Genomic DNA, 18,827 nt, shown 5'->3' on the forward strand with positions numbered 1-18,827 from the left:
TTCCGGAAAGATTGGTGAGAACCGTATCAACGCCCGAGAGCGCTGAGAAGCTGCAGCCCGACCAGTTGGGAAAACCCCAATATGACACAAGAGACCCGACCTTCAACGCTGGTGACAATCAGCAAGATGACCAGCAGGATGATGAGAATGATCCTGACCGCCTCCCCGTCGTCCAGGGGGAGGACCGGTGATCCCAACCCCTACCCAAGCATTGCCTCCCTTCTAATGGTCATGTTGGCCCTCGCCTCTTCTACCCAGGCCAACCCCCACCAGCCTTGGAAATGGACCTTGGCACGGTGGGAAGATTCCAAGATTGTGCAAACCCACGTTACCGCAGGACGCCCTTCCTTCGTCATCTACCCCTGCGACCTAATCCTGTTCCCGGAGGGCACACCTTGCCTTAACCAAGCCCAATATTACATGTGCCCATCCTCAAACCCCGGGAAACAGTACTGTAATGCTCCCAACCAATACTACTGTGCATACTGGGGGTGTGAGACATTAGCCACTACTTGGAAGCCTTACGCCCCTGATCATTACCTAACTTTAAATTGGGCCCCTTTTGGTTGCAAGCCCCGTGACCATTCCATCAATCCTTATTACGATAAATATAATTGTCAAAAACTAAATCTCACCGTACAGCTCCCTACTGATCCCTCTTGGCTATTCGGTCGAACCTGGGGCTTCAGAATCTATTTGGAAGGAGTCGACCCAGGTTCCCTTATTTTGATAAAAAAGGAGGCTGTACTAAAAAACCCCTCTGCCATTGGTCCTAATAAAGTCATTAACCCCCTTTTTCCACAGCCCTCCAGCCGCACCTCAGCTACAAACAATGCATCGCCAACCCCATCACCCCAACCTTTCCTACCCCCCTCTCGTTACTCCTCTCCCCTCCTCGGCCTTATCCAAGCAGCCTTCACCTCGGTGAATTTCTCCAACCCCAATCTTACCTCCTCCTGTTGGCTTTGCCTCTCCGCCTCCTCCTCTCTGTATGAGCCAGTTGCCTCCAACCTCTCCTTTTCAGAAAGCGCAGAGGACAGCCCTCCGGAGTGCAAATGGAATGTCACTACTGTCCCCCTAACTTTTCATTCAATCTCTTATACAGGAAAATGTATCCGCCCTCGCTCAGGTAACTCCCCCAACCTCACAGCCTGCGCCAGTTACACGTCCCCCACGAGCTCTGCTAAGTTTCTTGCTCCCCACAACTCCTCCCAATGGCTCTGCTCCTTTACAGGACTTACCCCCTGCCTTAATGTGCAAACCCTCAATACTACTAAAGAAACTTGCCTCCTAATTATCCTTATCCCTAGGGTTTTATACCACAGCGAGGAAGATTTCTTCCTCCGCCTGGAAAAAACTGCAGCCCCTGCTCCACTGCAAAAGCGAGAGCCCATCACCGTCCTCACGATTGCCTCCCTCCTAGGTCTTGCGGGCGTTGGCACCGGAGTCGCCGCTTTAGCCAGTCAAAGCTCCGCCCTAACTCACCTCCGGGCGGCTGTTGACGAAGACATCCGTCACTTACAAGACGCTGTTTCTCATCTTAAAAATTCCCTCAACTCCCTATCTGAGGTGGTGCTCCAAAACCGCCGAGGTCTCGATCTTCTGCTTCTCAAAGAGGGAGGCGTCTGTGCCGCCCTAGGAGAAGAGTGTTGTGTGTATGCCAACACTACAGGTCTCGCAGAGAACAGCCTAAAGAAAGTCCGGGAGGGACTGGAAAAGCGCAAAAGAGATCGTGAGGCTACCGGTCTTTGGTCCAGTTTCTTCGCTCCCGTCCTCCCATATATCCTCCCCTTTCTTAGCCCCCTACTACTAATTATTCTAATTCTCACCTTAGGGCCCTGCATTATCCGCAGAATTGTCCAGCTTGTAAGGAAACAAACGGATGCTATTTTTTACCAACGGCTCGCCACCTCTGATGACCTCTCCTCCGAGATGACGGCCAAACTTCCGCGACCTCGTCGCCATCGGTCAACCCGCCGACCACGAGGCCCTTCTCGGTCGCCAAAATGTCATACCAACCTCGAGCTCCGGCTTCTCTGAACTCTTGGACTTTGACCCTCTCTCCTTCGCCTAGCCCGCAGCAGCGAAGCCATTGACAATCGCCTGAACGCCTTGTCAACGTTGAGCCCCCACCCTGCTGAACTAACCCCTTTACTCCTCCCTCACATGGACAGCAGGCTCTAGACTGATCGATCCCCGTCCCGGCCACTCGGGGTGGGGCGCTCTGGGGCCAGGTTTGCGGCAAGGTCCATGGCCATATCCCGGATATAGCATATAGCTCCAGCTGTCTTAAATTTTGTCTCAGGCGAGTCTCTTCGGCGGGGTCCCGGTTGTGGCCACACGGGGCTCTGGCCATTGCACAGAGATGCCTAGTGACGCCTTTGACGCTGGTTGCCACTCTCCTGCCCCAATCGGCTTTCCCCAGTTACGAGGCGAAGTACTGTAGGGAGAGTCACGTTGTTTCCAGCTCACGGGCTCTCCGGTCTCTATATGAGGTAAGCTTTCTGGTCGGTGCCAGAGGTTCTGCCGTAAGATGGCAGGGGCCTAGTCCAGACTCCCCAAAGCACCAAATCATGTAGTGGGTCGTTCAGGCCCACGGGAGTACACTCATCAATGGAGACACTGGGCTGAAATAAATAAAAAAGGGGGAGATGTGGAGAGCCGTTTTTAGCCATTTTCCGGGTTAGGGCCTAGTGGGCATTCTGCGGCCTGCTCCTAGAGTACGCCCCTCCCATCGAGTGAGCCAAGATGGCGCTCGAGCCCTGCTTCCGCATTATGGCGCTAGAAGCAGCAGTCGCTGCTAGCCTATTGTACACGCTTACGTGGTGTTTGTTTGTTGGTTATGATCATTGTATATAAGAAAGTTCCCGGGCAGAGCTCGGAGAGACAGCCCACAAGGAGCCGTACCTGACGGCCGCATCGAGGCTGTTCTCCCGCGAGGCACTCTGCCACGCGTGGTAATCTGTAACAGAGAATGGTTGTCTAGCTTCAGTAAAAGAATTGCTCTCACAACCACCGTGTGGCTCGAGTCGTGACTTTCCAGCCAGATCAGTTTGCGCGGTTTGCATCCCCCTCTCTCCCCTTATCTCTCTGGTCCCCATCGCCGGCCGACCGAGGACTCGAGGCGGGGCGGAGAGGCGCCGGACAGCGAAGGACCCACTAAGGTTCATGCTGAGAAAGGGAAAATGTAACCAAGTGTGTTGATCAAGGTTAGGCTATATTTACCTGTTCAGGGCTAATCTCTTCTGATCTAACACCATCCCCTCTTTATGAGATGATGCCCATGGAAGGTCCTCTGTTGAGCAAGTGTTTGTTAACTTCAAGTCCATGGATCCCCAGGTCAATGATTCTCACACAGGGAGAGGATACAATGGAGAGATGCTCATGCATTGTCCAGCCTCAATGCTGGTTTGGAGCTGTTATGTACCCCAGAAAAGGCCATGTTCTTTTAATCCATTCCTGTAGGTGCAGACCTGTTGCAGGTGGGACCTTTTGATTAGATTGTTTCAATTAAGATGTGACACCCTCTCCCTATTCAAGGCGAGTCTTCATCCTCTACTGGAGGATAAAGGAAAGAAAAAAGTCAGAGAGCTCAGAAACACCCAGAGAGAGCTGAGAGAGCAAAACCCTGGAGGAGCTAGGAGAGGAACCACAGAGGAAGCCACTGGAACCAGAGCTGAAGGCAACAAAACCCGGGAGCAAAGGACCCACAGACACCAGCCATGTGCCTTCCCATGTGACAGAGGTGTCCTAGATGTCGGCAGCCTTTCTTCAGAGTCCAGGTATCATCCTGTTGATGGCTTAATTTGGACATTTTCATGGCCTGAGAACTGCAAATTGTAAGTTAATAAATCCCCATTGTAAAAGTCAGCCTGGTATATTGCATTCCGGCAGCTTCAGCAAATGGAAACAGCCCCCTAGGGGTCCGTGGTTCCAGGCCTGAGGATCACTGCCCTGCCTCTGAGTCCCAGCTCCTACTGCACCATGGGGTCCATCCCCCAAGCACCCAAGGTGGCAGAAAGGCTGAGCACATCTCTCCAGGGATGGGTGTCGGCATGTTGAAAGCAACTGAATGAGCAAGCACCTATGGACCTTTCTGGGTAGCAAGTCTAAAGCTTTCCTCAAATTTTCAAGGGATTCTGTGACCCACCAAAAAGTTAAGAACCATGGCATAGGTGTCTCATTCTTCCACTGAGAAACTGATCTTCTCCAAGAATGATACGGAATTAAGAAGTAGCTATTGCAAGGGCCTGTGTGAAAACACATGGTCCACACACCATACTTGCACTTCCTTTCTCCTTCCTCCCCCCTCCCCCAGCAACAAAGTAGAGGGAAATGAGTCATGGAAGTAGAGATAAAGAGGCAGGATGAATATGATGACGTGAAGAGAACGAGGGAGAAGTAGAGAGAGAGGGAAGGGCCAGGGATATTTCTGAAGGTGCAAAGAAAATGCTCCTTTGTGCACTCAGATCCTTCTGGAAACTCTCAGACAATTAGGTGCCAGTTTTAAAAGACTCAAGTCATAAGCCAGATGTTGTGTTACCACTGACAAAATTTGGTTCCGTGTAATATTTGAGAGTTAAAATAATCTTGCAGTTTGGCACGGGAATGCATGTAAACCCACAGTTCTTTTAATAGACAGATTCACAATGAGGGTGGCAATTTTCCACCACCCTCTTTCCATATCTGAGCTCAGGCTGAAACCAGCTCCCACTTGCAGTTCAGTCCACAAGCCTACCTTCTTTGAGATAGCCCAGATGACAACTAAATACCGGACAAGCAACAAAAACACGAAGGTTTCTATACAGATTTCAGGTCAGTCTGGACTCAGGTGGGTACTAAATACTTAAAACACACAAACTTTAAGACCACAGGTCATGATTCAAATAAAATGTTAGCATAAAGTATTGGTTTAGAGAGTTGTAAATATTTTTTTAATACAGCAGTATCTAGAAACAAACCCACATGGTCACAAACCCTACAGCTTAATATGACACATTTATTTTGCCTGTTACAGTTTACAAAGTCCTTTCCCAAACACCATTCAATCTTTCAGACTCCACTGTACTCTGAACAGACTTTATTGCATTTATAATATATAATTATGGTCTACTAAAATTAATCCTTTGAGAGTAGGAAGGTTGCTTACTCATTCTTTGAAATCTCAGAGGCTGCATATTGCCCTGGTACACAGGAGGTCAGCAAGCCAATCAAGTAATTTTGAATCAAGTGTTCTAGTGTGGTGGTTTTAAAACGTGCCCAGAAATTCTTTGACCCTCCTCCCAGTAATGGAGTCAAATTCCTCTCCCTTTGAGTGTGGAACTTAGTGACTCTCTTTTAATGAACAGAATATGGTGAAAGTGTGGTAGATGACTTCTGAGACTAGATCATAAAAGGCTTCACTCTCTTGGATGGCTTGACCTGGGGGAAGCCAGCCACCATGTGGCAAAGACACGCGAGCAGGCCTAGGAGAGTCCACCTGGAGATGAACTAAAGCCTCCTGCCAACAACCACGTAAGACGTCCTGGCCCCAAAGCCTCTAGCCTTAATCAAGCCTTCGAATGACTGCAGCCCAGCCTGACATTTTGGCAGAAACCTCTAGAGACCTCAGGCCAGAACCACCCAGCCAACCCATTTGAGGTAGCCCAAATTCCTGACCCACAGAAACTGAATTAATACATTTTTATTGTTTTAAACCAGTGAGTTTTGGGGTAACTTGTTATGCAAGCAATAGATACCTTAGCCCCCCTATGACGGTAAATAATAGCAGTAATGGAATCATAAAAATAATACAGAAACCGTCATTTATGGTTTACTATTCTAGGTACTCTACATACACTATTATCTCATTTACTCTTTTTTTGTAATTAATAAAAGTTTTATTTACAAACCAAATCCTGTTACTTTCACAGGATCATAGTAAAAAATTCCAAGCAAATAATGTCTTTTATTCAAAATTTAGCATAAAATGATCTCACCTCTTTTACTTTTCATGAGATTATTTTGAGGCAGATGGTAATATTCCCACTTTATAGGAGGGGAAATGCAGAGGAGGGTAAGTGACTTGACCAAAGTGCTAATAAACAGCACAGAAGGAATGTGAATCCAGGCCCTCTTGTTTTCAAGTCTTGTGCACTTCACCACTGCGTGCCCTGTCTCCCAGTCCATGTTACTGACTAAGTGCATAAATGAAGGGTCTAAACCAGAGCCACATTATGACTTTCACACCCTCTTGGCAACTTATTACTAAAAATGCTATGTCATGACTGCACCGGTATAAAGATGAACACTGTTCCAGTTTACTAATGCTGCCGGAACGCAAAACACCAGAAAAGGACTGGCTTTTATAAAAGGGGTTTATTTGGTTTCACACAGTCTTAAGGCCATAAAGTGTCCAAAGTAACACATCAGCAATCGGGTACCTTCACTGGAGGATGGCCAATGGTGTCCGGAAAACCTCTGTTGGCTGGGAAGGCACATGGCTGGCATCTGCTCCAAGTTCTGGTTTCAAAATGGCTTTCTCCCAGGATGTTCCTCTCTAGGCTGCAGTTCCTCAAAAATGTCACTCATAGTTGCACTTGGGATATTTGTCCTCTCTCAGCTTCTCTGGAGCAAGAGTCTGCTTTCAACGGCCATCTTCAAACTGTCTCTCATCTGCAGCTTCTATGATTTCTTCAAAGTGTCCCTCTTGGCAGTAGCAGCTTGCTCCTTCTGTCTGATCTTATATAGTGCTCCAGTAATTTAATTCAGACCCACCCAGAATGGGCAGGGCAATACCTCCATGGAAATTATCCAATCGGAGTCATCACCCACAGTTGGGTGGGGCACATCTCCATGGAAACACTCAAAGAATTACAATCTAATCAACACTGATACGTTGGCCCACATAAGATTACATCAAAGATAATGGCATTTTGGGGGACATAATATATTCAAACCAGCACAAACTGCCACATTCTTATGATACTGAGATGTCTGTAAACAATGGGACAGTCCTAAGTGGTCAAGTTCCTGGAGACAGCATGGAGCAAGGAAAAGAAAAGTGACTCTTTAGTCCTTTAGACCTGGTACAAACTCAGCTCCTCCAGCCAAGAAATGAGAAGTTTTGGATGAGGTAACTTTGTGTTGCCCCATTTTTCTCATCTGGAAAAAAGAGGGTTATGTGGCAAAGGCTGTTAATGCTCACCAAATATCCATGTGCTCCCCCAGATTTCAAAGCTGAGGGCTGGCTAATGGACTGGAAACAGAAGTGACATGTGTCCATGTCAGAGTAAGGCAGTTAAAAGCTGGTGTATCCCCAGGGGAGTGAATCTGCCTGGCAACGTGGAATATGACTCCCGGGGAGGAATGTAGACCCGGCATCGTGGGATGGAGAACATCTTCTTGACCAAAAGGGGGATGTGAAAGGAAATGAAATAAGCTTCAGTGGCAGAGAGATTCCAAAAGGAGCTGAGAGGTCACTCTGGTGGGCACTCTTACGCACACTTTAGACAACCCTTTTTAGGTTCTAAAGAATTGGGGTAGCTGGTGGTGGATACCTGAAACTATCAAACTACAACCCAGAACCCATGAATCTCGAAGACAGTTGTATAAAAATGTAGCTTATGAGGGGTGACAATGGGATTGGGAAAGCCATATGGACCACACTCCCCTTTGTCCAGTTTATGGATGGATGAGTAGAAAAATGGGGGGAAAATAAAGAGAAAAAAAGGCACCCAGTGTTCTTTTTTACTTTAATTGTTCTTTTTCACTTTAACTTTTATTCTTAATATTTTTGTGTGTGTGGTAATGAAAATGTCAAAAATTAATTTTGGTGATGAATGCAGAACTATATAATGTACTGTAAACAACTGAATGTATGCTTTGCTTTGTATGACTGCATGGTATGTGAATATATCTCAATAAAAAGGAATTTAAAAAACAAAAAGCTGGTGTATCTCCATCTATCTTTTCCCCTTCCACAGCAAGCTTGGAGGACAGTATAGTGAAAAGAGGGCAAGCAACCGAGATCCCTGAGTTACTTCCTGGAGGAGAGCTATGCAGGAGGGCTGCCAGACCCACACTGAACTTTGAGTGAGAGTGAAATCAATTTTTCCTGGTTTTGGGGTTACATATTACTGCAGCATACCTTAGCTTATCCTGACTAATGCCAACCTGGCTGGTCCATGAGAATTAAATAAGTGGTTTCCTTCTCTATTTTCCAAAACTATATTCTGCTCCAAAGGATTAATTATAGTTGAGGAGCTGCTACAGTGTCCCTTTCTGATAATCTTTTAGTGTGGGGACCTTGCCACAGACTTCAGGAAGGATGTACCCAGCCTGGTCAGCAGAGGCCTTTAGGCTTCATGAAGGTTGCTTCAATCACCTACACAAAGCAGTAAGACACTCTGCAGGATTAAAATTTAACCCTACTCATCTCCCCTAGAATTCAGAAAAAAGGCGGACGGGAGAAGGTAGCCCATGGGCATCAGATACTATTCCTGACATGTCATTTTAAATTTCTGTTTGGTGGTCATCAAAAACCTCCCAACAAAGAAAAGCCCAGGACCAGATGGCTTCACAGGAAAATTCTACCAAGCATTCCAAGAAGTTTTCATACCAATCCTGCTCAAACTCTTCCAAAACTAATTGAAGATGAGGGAACACTACTTAATTCATTCTATAAAGCCAATATCACCCTGATACCAAAGCCACGCAAAGACACTACAAGAAAAGAAAATCACAGACCAATTTCTCTAATGAATACAGATGCAAAAATCCCCCCAAAATACTTGCAATTCGAATCCAAAAGTGCATTAAAAGAATTATATATATATACCATGATCAAGTAGATTTTATACCAAGCATGAAAGGCTGGATCAAACAAGAAAATCAATTAATATAATACATCATATTAAAAATTGAAGAGGAAAAAACAAATGATCATCTTGATTGACACAGAAAAGGCATTTGACAAAATCCAGCATCCTTTCCTGATAAAAATACTTTGAAAGATAGGAATACAAGGAAGCTTCCTCAACATGATAAGGGGCACATATGAAAAAACCACAACTAGCATCATACTTAATGATGAAAGACTGAAAGTTTTCCCTCTATGGTCTAGAACAAGACAAGTATGCCCAATGTCACCACTGTTATTTAATATTGTGCTGGAAGGTCTAGCTAGAGCAATTAGGCAAGAAAAAGGAATAAAAGGCATCCCAATTGGAAAGAATGAAGTAAAACTTTCACTGTTTGCAGAAGACATTAACCTATATTTAGAAAGTCCTGGAAAATCTACAACAAAGCTACTAGAGCTATAAAATGAGTTCGGCAAAGAGACAGGATACATGATCAATATATAAAAATCAGATGGTGGATTAGGAGAAACAGGGAAAAATACTTCTTTGTGAAAAACTCTAGATAAAAGACAGAAAGTGCTCCAGAATACCAGTTCCAGCATTGCACTGGCTGGACAAGGTCCACTACATCCACAGGGACTGTGTACTTGGTGAAACTGAGAGTTGGTGCTCGCAAAGGAGTGAGTGAGGCTGCTGGGGAAACAGCAGCCATGCTGCAGTTGGGAGAAACTTGGGGTCAGCATCTGGAGACAGATTAGTTTAAAAACCCCAAAAGTGGCTGCGGATCTGGCAGCGAGAGCGCACAGTCGGGCACAGTGGGGAGTGCCTTCCATGCCCCAGGCACCTGCCTCAGTATCTGGGGTGGACAATAGCCTTTCACACACCCACAGTTAATTGTCCTGGAGCTGGGAAAGTGGAGGTCTGCAGAAGGGGGAAATTACCACGCCCCTTACAGCCATCTTTTCAGCGGGCTGGGAACAACCCTGTACGGTGCTGTGGCCAAGAGCTTCCCTAGGGGATTTAACTCACCTGTGACATTGCAGTCTTCCCTCTGTGGAGGCCCATGGAGGGCACGGCTTGGAGGCAGGACCCATACAGAAGTCCCAGTGGCCCTAAACCAATCCTAGGGACTTGTGGGCTTGCAGCAGAGAGACTGTGGGGAGTCAGCGCTGAAAGGTTAGGCTCCTGCAATAGCTTTAAGTCTCCAGGAACAGCTGGAAGATTTGACTTTTAAAGCCACCTTCCCTCCCTAACTGCACAGGGCAAACCCCCCACCTTCAGGGTTGGCTGCACCAATTACACACAGAAATTTGGTGCACTGATTGGACCCCCAAAAGATTCGGACCCCCATTCACTGCATAGACAAAGTTGGGGAGAACTGGCTTGAGGGTAATAGGTGGCTTGGGGGCGCCATCTGTTGGTAAGTCAGACAAAATGTACCCCACCAAGCTGTAGCTCTGACAAATTAGAGATAATTGTTCAAATTAGCCTACATAGCCTAAAAGAACCCTATCAAGATAAGCAAATGCCAAGAGGCCAAAAACAACAGAAAATTTTAAAGCATATGAAGAAACCAGAAGATATGGATAACCCAAACCCAACCACCCAAATCAAAAAATCAGAGGAGATACAGTACTTGGAGCAATTAATCAAAGAAGTAATCACAAACAATGACATAATGGCACAAGATATAAAGGATCTGAAGAGACCCTAGAAGAGCATAAAGAAGAATTTGCAAGAGTAAATAAAAAAATACACGCTCTTACAGAAATAAAAGAAAGCATTCATCACATTAAAAGATTCTGGATACACATGGTACTAGATTAGAGGAAGCTGAGGAAAGAATAAGCAAACTCAAAGAGTGCAGAATGGAAAGTGAAAGTACAAAAGAAAGAATGGGGAAAAAATTAAAAAAATTGAAATGGATCTCAGGGATATGATGGACACCATAAAGCGCACCAATGTAAGAATGACTGGTGTTACATAAGGGAAAGAGAAGGGTAAAGGTCTAGGAAGAATATTCAAAGAAATTGTTGGGGAAAACTTCCCAACCCTTCTAAACAACATAATTATGCAAATCATAGACACCCAATGAACTATAAACAGAATAAATCCAAATAAACCCATTTGGAGACATATTCTGATCAGATTGTTAAATGCTGAAGAGAAGGAGCAAGTTCTGAAAGCAGCAAGAGAAAAGCAATTCACCACATACAAGGGAAGCAACATAAGACTAAGCAGTGACTACTCAGCAGCCACCATGGAGGCTAGAAGGCAGTGGTATGACATATTTAATATTCTGAAAGAGAAAAACTGCCAACCAAGAATTCTTTATCCAGAAACGGTCTCCTTCAAATTTCAGAGAGAGCATAAAATCTTCACAGAAAAGGAAATGCTGAGAGAATCTGTTAACAAGAGACTGCCCTACTTGAGATACTAAAGGGAGTCCTACTGGCAGAGAAAAAAAGAAAAGAGAAAGCGGTATGGAGAAGAGTTCAGAACTAAAGAGATTTAGTAAGAGTATGTTAAAGGAAATAAAGAGAGAGAGGGGAAAAATATATCTGACAAACATAAACCAAAAGGATAGGATGGCTGATTCAAGAAATGCCTTCATTGAATATGAATGGATTAAGCACCCCAGTTAAAAGATACAGACTGGCAGAATGGATAAAAATATGAACCATCAATATGTTGCTTAAAAGACACTCATCTTAGACACAGGGACACACAGAAATTGAAAGTGAAAGGTACAGCCAAAAGAAAGCAAGAGTAGCAATATTAATCTCAGATAAAATAGATTTAAATGCAAGGATGTTATAAGAGACAAAGAAGGTCATTACATACTAATAAAAGGGACAAATCAACAAGAAGAAATAACAATCATAAATGTCTATGCACCTAATCAAGGTGCCCCAAAATACATGAGACGAACATTGGCAGAACTGAAGGAAGCAACAGATGTTTCCACAATAATTGTGGGAGACTTCAATACATCACTGTCTCCTATAGATAGATCAACCAGACAGAGGACCAACAAGGAAACTGAAAAACTAAACAATCTGATAAATGAATTTGAATTAACAGACATATATAGAACATTACATCCCAAATCACCAGGACACACATTCTTCTCTAGTGCTCATGGAACTTTCTCCAGAATAGATCATATGCTGGGACATAAAACAAGCCTCAATAAATTTAAAAAGACTGAAATTATTCAAAGCACATTCTCTGATCACCATGGAAAACAATTAGAAGTCAATAACCATCAGAGACTTAGAACATTCACAAATACCTGGAGGTTAAAAAACACACTCCTGAACAATCAGTGGGTTAAAGAAGAAATAAAAGGAGAACTTGCTAAATCTAGAGAGATGAATGAAAATGAGAACACAACATATCAAGACTTATGGGATGCAGCAAAGGCGGTATCGAGGGGGAAATTTATAGCTCTAAATGCATACATTAAAAAGGAAAAAAGAGCTAAAGTCAAAGAACTAATGGAAAAACTGAAGAAGCTAGAAAATAAATAGCAAACTAATCCTAAACCAAGTAGAAAAAAGAAATAACAAGGATTAAAGGAGAAATAAATGACATAGAGAACAACAACAACAAAAAAAAGAGAGAGAATAAATAACACCAAAAGTTATTTCTTTGAGAAGATCAACAAGCTGGACAAGCCCCTAGCTAGACTGACAAAATCAAAAAGAGAGAAGACCCATGTAAACAAAATAATAAATGAGAGAGGTGATTACTACAAATCCTGAAGAAATTTTAAAAATTATAAGAGGATACTATGAACAATTGTATACCAAAAATTAGATAATGTAGAGGAAATGAACAATTTCCTGGAAACACATGAACAACCTAAACTTACCAGAGAAGAAATGGAAGACCTCAACCAACCAATCACAAGCAAAGAGATCCAATCAGTCATCAAAAAGCTTCCCACAAATAAATGCCCAGGGCCAGAAGTCGTCAAAGGGGAATTCTACCAAACTTTCTAAAAAGAACTGACATGAATCTTACTCAAACTCTTTCAAATCATTGAGGAAAATGGAACACTACCTAACTCATTTTATGATGCTAACATCACTCTAATACCAAAACCAGGTAAAGATGCTATAAGTTAGGAAAACTACATGCTGAGGAGAACCTAAGATGGCAGCTAGGTGAGACAGGGCAAAAAAAAAACACCTCCATGAAAAATACTGGATAAAAACCAGAAAGTGACCCAGAACACCAATTCCAGCAATGCACCAGCTGGACAAGTTCTGCTAAAACCACAGGGACCGTGCACTTGTTTAAACCGGGCGTCTGCATTCTGAAACAAGTGAGTAAAGCTGGCTGAAAGTCCCGCGACCATGCTGCAGTGTGGAGAAACTTCAGGTTGGCGTTTGGAGGTGGACTGGTTCTTCAAAAAAAAAAACAACAAAACAAAAACCCTGGAGTGGCTACAGATATGTCAGTGAGAACCGTGCAGTGAAGCACTGCAGGAGAGGGCTGTAGCCAACGCCTCGGTGTCTGGCGTGGAGGATAGCCCTCCCCACACCCACTGCTGATTGTCCCGGGGCTAGAGGGACAGAGGGGAGAGCCAAAAGGAGAAAGAAACCATGCCCCTCTGGCAGGTTGGAGACACTCCTGCCCGGGCCGGACCCACAGCCCAGAGCCATGCCAGGAAACCCAGTCTGACGGGGAGTGTATCCCATGGCACCGCGCACATGCCACAATATCGGCCGTGGACAGTGGCCTTGGGTGCACCCACAGATAGTTGTCCTGGAGCTGGGAAGGCAGAGCTGTGCAAAAAGGGGGGAGTTGAGACACCCCACTGAGCCATTTTTGCGTCAGGCTGGGAGCGCCCCTGCACGGCCCGGTGGCCCAGGGCTTCCCTTAAGGGAAGGCGTGCACTTGTGACATAGAACAGCCTTCCCTCAGCAGAGGTCCTGGAAGATCACAGCTATCAAGCAAAGCAAATGCCAAGAGGCCAAAAACAACAGAAAATCTTAAAGCATTTGATAAAACCAGACGATATGGAGAACCCAATCCCAAACAGCCAAATCAAAATATCAGAAGACACAGTACTTGGTGCAATTAATCAAAGGACTACAATCAAAGAAAGAAAGCATGGCACAGGACATAGAGGACATGAAGAAGAACATGGCACAGGATATAAGGGACATAAAGAAGACCCTAGAAGAGCATAAAGAAGAAATTGCAAGAGTAAATAAAAAAAATAGAAGATCTTATGGAAATAAAAGAAACTGTTGGCCAAATTAAAAAGACTCTGGATACTCATAATACAAGATTAGGGGAAGATGAACAATGACTCAGTGTCCTAGAGGACCACAGAACAGAAAATTAAAGAACAAAAGAAAGAATGGAGAAAAAAATTTAAAAAATCAAAATGGATCTCAGGGATACGATAGATAAAATAAAACGTCCAAATTTAAGACTCATTGGTGTCCCAGAAGGGGAAGAGAAGGGTAAAGGTCTAGAAAGAGTATTCAAAGAAATTGTTGGGGAGAACTTCCCCAACCTTCTACACAATATAAGTACACAAAGCATAAATGCCCAGAGAACTCCAAATGGAATAAATCCAAATAAACCCACTCCAAGACATATTCTGATCAGACTCTCAAATACTGAAGAGAAGGAGCAAGTTCTGAAAGCAGCAAGAGAAAAGCAATTCACCACATACAAAGGAAACAACATAAGACTAAATTATGACTACTCAGCAGCCACATTCTAAATGTGATTAATCCCACTAATGGAATGCTAGGGGAGGGGTGAAATGGGAAGATTTAGGCTGTTTCCACAAGTGAAAAAAAAAAAAAAGACAGTCTAAATAGATGACAGTTGAATGCCAAGGATGATCCTGGACGGGATCTGAGGATGGCAGACAGGAGGCTCAAAGGGACACAGTTGGGACATAAGAAAAAAAAGGAAATATAGAATGTAAGTTTTGTATCAATGTTAAATTTCTTGAACTTCTTAGCTGCACTTAATGGGATTGCATAAAAGAATGTTCTTGTTCATGGGAATTGTATATGTGAATTATAGTGTTTGTTCAAGGATGTGTGCAGCTAGCTCTCATATGTTCAGAAGACAGAGCAATAGATGCTGGATGATAGGGAGGGAGGGAGGGAAAGAAAGAAATGGTGTGACAGGATGTTAAAGTTGGTGGATCGGGGTATCGGGGAAGAGGGGTCAGGGTATGCTGTGTATGGAGTTTGTATTGTTTTTGCAACTGTTCCTGTAACTTTGAATTTATTTCAAAATAAAACAAAAAAAAAACTACATGCCAATCTCCCAAAAGAATACAGATGCAAAAATTCTCAACAAAATATTTGCAAATCAAATCCAAAGATATATTTAAAAAATCATACACCATGTCCAAGTGGGGTGACTTCCAGGCATGCAAGAATGGTTCAACATAAGAAAATCAGTCAATGTAATATAACACATTAAAATATCAAAAGGGAAAAATCAAATGACCATCTCAATAGATGCTGAAAAAGCATTTGACAAAATTCAGCATTCTTTTTTCATAAAAAACACTTCAAAAGGTAGGAATTGAAGGAAACTTTCTCAATATGATAAAGGGCATATATGAAAAACCCACAGCCAGCGTAGTACTCAATGATGAGAGACTGACAGCCTTCCCTCTAAGATCAGAAATGAGACAAGGATGCCTGCTGTCACCACTGTTATTCAACACTGTACTAGAAGTGCTAGCCAGAGCAATCTGACAAGACAAAGAAATAAAAGGCATCCAAATTGGAAAGGAAGAAGTAAAACAGTCATTATTTGCAGATGACATGATCTTATATCTGGAAAACCCTGAGGAACTGATGACACAGCTACTTAAGCTAATAAATAAATTTAGCAAAGTAGCAGGATACACGATTAATGCACATAAGTCAGTAATGTTCCTATACACTAGAAATGACCTAACTGAAGAGACACTCACGAAAAAGATACTGTTCTCAATAGCAACTAAAAAAATCAAGTACTTAGGAATAAACTTAACCAAAGATGTAAAAGCCTATACAAAGAAAACTACATAACTCCACTAAAAGAAATAGAAAGGGACCTTATTAGACAGAAAAATATTCCATGTTCATGGATAGGAAGGCTACATGTCATTAAGATGTCAATTCTACCCAAACTCATCTACAGATTCAATGCAATCCCAATCAAAATTCCAACAACCTAATCTGCAGACTTGGAAAAGCTAGTTATCAAATTTATTTGGAAAGGGAAGGTGCCTTGAATTGCAAGAAACACTCTAAAAAAGAAAAACGAAGTGGGAGGACTTACACACCCTGACTTTGAAGTTTATTATAAAGCCACAGTAGTCAAAACAGAATGGTACCGGCACAAAGACAGACATATTGATCAATGGAATCAAATTGAGAATTCGGAGAATGACCCCCAGATCTACGGCTGACTGACCTTTGATAAGGCCCCCAGAGCCACTGAACTGGGACATAACAGTTGTTTCAACAAATGGGGCTGGGAGAGTTGGATATCCATAACCAAAAGAATGAAAGAGGACCCCTACCTCACACCCTACACAAAAATTAACTCAAAGTGGATCAAAGACCTCAATATAAAAGACAGTACCATAAAACTCCTAGAAAATAAGGCAGGGAAACATCAAAACCTTGTATTAGGCGGCCACTTCCTAGACTTTACACCCAAAGCGCAAGCAACAAAAGAAAAAATAGATAAATGGGAACTCCTCAAGCTTAGAAGTTTCTGTGCCTCAAAGGAATTTGTCAAAAAGGTGAAGAGGCAGCCAACTCAATGGGAAAAAATTTTTGGAAACCATGTATCTGACAAAAGACTGATATCTTAAATATATAAAGAAATCCTACAACTCAATGACAATAGTACAGACAGCCCAATTATAAAACGGGCAAAAGATATGAAAAGACAGTTCTCTCAAGAGGAAATACAAATGGCCAAGAAACATATGAAAACATGTTCAGCTTCACTAGCTATTAGAGAGATGCAAATTAAGACCACAATGAGATACTATCTCACACCAATTTGAATGGCTGCCATTAAACAAACAGGAAACTACAAATGCTGGAGAGGATGTGGAGAAATTGGAACTCTTATTCATTGTTGGTGGGACTGTACAACGGTTCAGCCACTCTGGAAGTCAGTCTGGCAGTTCCTTAGAAAACTAGATATAGAGTTACCCTTCGATCCAGCAATTGCGCTTCTCAGTATATACCCAGAAAATCTGAAAGCAGTGACATGAACAGATACCTGCACGCCAATGTTCACAGCAGCACTATTCACAATTGCCAAGAGATGGTAACAACCCAAATGTCCTTCAACAGATAAGTGGATAAACCAAATGTGGTATATACACGATGGAATACTACGCGGCAGTAAGAAGGAACGATGTCGTGAAACATATGGCAACATGGATGAACCTTGAAGACATAATGCTGAGCGAAATAAGCCAGGCACAAAAAGAGAAATATTATATGCTAACACTAATGTGAACATTTAAAAACTGTAAAACAAATGGTTTATAATGTAGATGTAGCGAAACTAGCGATAGAGAGCAATTAATGAAGGCGAAATGATAACCCAATAAGAACAAATAAGTTATGGAGGGTAAACTTAATGTTCTGGGAATGCCCAGGAATGACTATGGTCTGTTAATTTCTGATGGGTATGGTAGGAACAAGGTCACAGATATGTTGCTATATTAGGTTATTTTCTTGGGGTTGAGTAGGAACATGCTGGAAGTAAAGTAGTTATTTTAGGTTAGTTGTCTTTTTCTTACTCCCTTGTTATGGTTTGTTTGAAATGTTTTTTTTTATTATTTTTTTAATTTTTTTTTATATAGTTAATTAAAAAAAAAAAACAATGAAAAAAATATGCAGAACCCCCTGAGAAGCTGGGGGAGAATGCAGGGGTGTTGGGCTCCCCCACCTCAATGGCTGCTGATGTGCTCACAGACATTGGGGGCTGGTGGTTTGATGGACCGAGCCCTCTACCACAGGACTCGTACTTGGGAAGACTATTGCTGCAAAGGAGAGGCTAGGCCTGCTTATAATTGTGCCTAAGAGTCTCCTCCCGAATGCCTCTTTGTTGCTCAGATGTGACACACTCTCCCTATCTAAGACAACTTGGCAGGTGAAATCACTGCCCTCTCCCCTACATGGGATCTGACACACAGGGGTGTAAATCTCCCTGTCAATGTGGAATATGACTCCCAGGGAGGAATCTAGACCTGGCATCATGGGATGGAGAACATCTTCTTGACCAAAAGGGGGATGTGAAATGAAAAGAAATAAGTTTCAGTGGCAGAGAGATTCCAAAAGGAGCCGAGCAGTCACTCTGGAGGGCACTCTTACGCACAAGATAGACAATCCTTTTTAGGTTCCAATGAATTGGGGTAGCTGGTGGTAGATACCTGAAACTATCAAACTACACTCAGAACCCTTGAATCTTGCAGATGATTGTATAAAAATGCAGCTTACGAGGGCTGACAATGTGATTGGGAAAGCCATATGGACCACACTTCCCTTTATCCAGTGTATGGATGGATGAGTAGAAAAATGGGAGCAAAAAAAAAAAAAAAAAGGCACCCAGTGTTCTTTTTTACTTTAATTGTTCTTTGTCACTTTAATTTTTATTATTATTTGTGAGTGTGTGGTAATGAAAATGTCCAAAAATTAATTTTGGGGATGAACGCACAACTATGTAATGGTATTGTGAACAACTGTATGCTTTGTATGACTACATGGTATATGAATAGATCTCAATAAAATTGAATTTAAAAAATTTATATGGAATGTGAACATGCATCAAATTGCTAAAAACATTCTAAAAAAGAAAAACGAAGTGGGAGGACTTACACTCCCTGACTTTGAAGCTTATTATAAAGCCACGGTAGTCAACACAGCATGGTATTGGCACAAAGACAGACATAGTGATCAATGGAATAGAATTGAGAAT

At 42.9% G+C, this 18,827-nt stretch overlaps 1 protein-coding gene and 1 long non-coding RNA gene across 2 annotated transcripts in view; one reads left to right on the plus strand and one right to left on the minus strand.

Moving 5' to 3' along the window:
- The window catches only part of LOC119543678 (5-hydroxytryptamine receptor 5B-like), an 84,105-nt gene that overhangs the window by 56,529 nt on the left and 8,749 nt on the right, over positions 1-18,827 (minus strand). The window lies entirely within an intron of this gene.
- On the plus strand, positions 2,575-10,547 carry LOC119544737. Its single transcript, XR_005218915.1, has 3 exons — positions 2,575-2,903; positions 9,519-9,520; positions 10,537-10,547. It is a non-coding gene; the product is annotated as an uncharacterized LOC119544737 (long non-coding RNA).

This window comes from Choloepus didactylus, chromosome 9, assembly GCF_015220235.1.
Source record: "Choloepus didactylus isolate mChoDid1 chromosome 9, mChoDid1.pri, whole genome shotgun sequence".
Taxonomy (NCBI): Eukaryota; Metazoa; Chordata; class Mammalia; order Pilosa; family Megalonychidae; genus Choloepus; species Choloepus didactylus.